The sequence below is a fragment of the Bos grunniens genome, chromosome 25, assembly GCF_055505025.1.
Source record: "Bos grunniens cultivar Pamir isolate PY7600 chromosome 25, Bosgru_T2T1.0, whole genome shotgun sequence".
NCBI classification, from domain to species: Eukaryota; Metazoa; Chordata; class Mammalia; order Artiodactyla; family Bovidae; genus Bos; species Bos grunniens.
In genome coordinates this window covers 27,337,948-27,339,945 of record NC_141189.1, presented here as the reverse complement: position 1 = coordinate 27,339,945, position 1,998 = coordinate 27,337,948, and the positions used below count along the sequence as shown (strand labels likewise).

Here is a 1,998-nt window from a genome sequence, read left to right as displayed (position 1 = left end):
TGGCTTACCAATTTTTATTGTCACCAACAGTGGACAAGGATTCTCTTTTCTCTCCATCCTCAGTAGCACTTATTTCTTTTCTTTTTGATGATGACCATCCTAACTTGTGTGCAATGATATCTCACTGTGGTTTTAATTTGCAATTCCCTGATGATTAGTGATATTGAACATCTTCTCCTGTATCTTTGGCCATTTGAATATCTTTTTTTTTTTTTGGAAAAATGTATATTCAGGTCCTTCCTCCATTTTTAATTGCATTAATTGGATTTTTTTTCCTTTTTACTGTTGAGTTACATGAGTTTGTATTCTCAAACCTTGCCAACTACAGGTGAACACACTGTCTTGTGATTTCCTTTCAGCTAGTAATCAGTTAAATCCTCAGGGAAGTGAGGGCTTTAAGTGGTTGTGGCCAATAAAAGAGACTCAGAAAATCTGAGCAAGAGAAAGTCCTTTGCAAGAGGCAAAAAGGAAGTAAAACCCAATTTCACTGAAGGTGAACTATCTTCAGCTGACTGGTTCTACACTTTTCACCCTGATTATTGAAACTTGCAATGCATGAAGGTAAATTTCAATCCCACCTTCCCTGTCTCTGCCTAAAAAATTCAGCTCACTCTTCCAGCTCGCCATCAAGATGTCCACAAATATCAGATAATTTTCTGCCTTAGTTGATTCGTCTAGAAATTTCTCTGCCACTGCTGCAAGGCCACTCAGATATGATCCTATTTCCTTCCCTTGGCATTTTTTTACATTTTCTCTAGCCATGAGTGGAATATTTTTCAAGTCCTGTCTGCTATTTGTTTTCTTTTTTTTTCCTGCCCCAAGCCCATCTTCTTGTTCCTGATAGGTGGCAGGAAAGCTGGTCTTTCTGACAGCTGGATAGGCTTAAATAGATCACAGCCCATAATGGGACCCTACAATAAATAGCTATATTGCTCTGAGCGATGGCCTTTCTCAGAATGAGTTATAAAGCTGGCTGATGTAAGTAGCATGGCACATTTGTACACCATAACTCCTGTTCAGTATGTTGTATTCCACGGGGAGCATCCAGAGACAAAATATGATATTTTGCAAAATCCTGCATGAACTATTTGTGCAGAGTTTTAACAAAAGTTCCTTCTTGAGCCTTGCATGGAGCAGGGGTTTGAAGATGATAATGCAGTAGCAATATTTATTGAGTTCTTACTGTACGCCAGGCACTGTGCTGTTTTGCACGCCTATATCTCACTTAATCCTTGCAACGTGTCTCTGAAATATAGGTACTGCTATCATTTTAATTTCACCAATGAAAAAATTGCGGGTTGGAAAGAGGAAGTCATCTGCCCCACCCCCAGAATTTCTAATTCAGTAGAAACTGAGATAGAGAATTTGCATTTCCAACAAGTCTCCAGGTGATGCTGCTGGCCTGGGCCATACTTGGAGAAGCACTGAGAGTTTTTTTGATGTTGCTTTTCATTTTTAATGTTTTTATTGGCCTATAGTTGATTTACAATGTCGTGTTCATTATCACTGAACTTTTGATTAGCTCTTCTCCTGCCAGTGCTTTTTCACCTTTTCACCTAGGTGGACCCGCACCACAACTCAGACCAGAAGTTGCCTTCTCCCCATTTAAGATCTGAGATCCCCAACAGGGAAGTGGCTTACTCAGGAAGGACCAGATGTGGCTGACTTCAAGTTCACCCGTCTCTACACTAAAGTGCAGCTACCTTCTGAAGTAAGAAGCTCCCATGGACCTAGATGCACGGAGGGTTTCTGAAATAAACTTCGTTGGAAGATTCTTGACATGGATTTTAAAATCTGTGGTCAGGCAGAGAATCTTGGTTAGGATTTACCCATTGCTATCCTGGGATCAGGATGCTGTGTAGAGCATGAATAAAGCAGAGACATTTATAGTGCTTCTTAATCCAACCTGGATATTTTCCCACGTGGAGCTGGGGAGGAAGGTCGCAGACACTTGCTCCTCCCCGTGTATTTGAGGGTCCCTGACTCCACTGCCCCTGC

The 1,998-nt window shown here is 41.0% G+C and overlaps 1 long non-coding RNA gene across 1 annotated transcript; it reads left to right on the top strand.

Annotated features, from left to right (window-relative positions):
* Window positions 1-446: 446 nt before the first annotated feature.
* LOC147345348 (uncharacterized) lies at window positions 447-1,793 on the top strand. Its single transcript, XR_015155057.1, has 2 exons — window positions 447-978; window positions 1,561-1,793. It is a non-coding gene; the product is annotated as an uncharacterized LOC147345348 (long non-coding RNA).
* The last annotated feature ends 205 nt before the right edge of the window (window positions 1,794-1,998 follow it).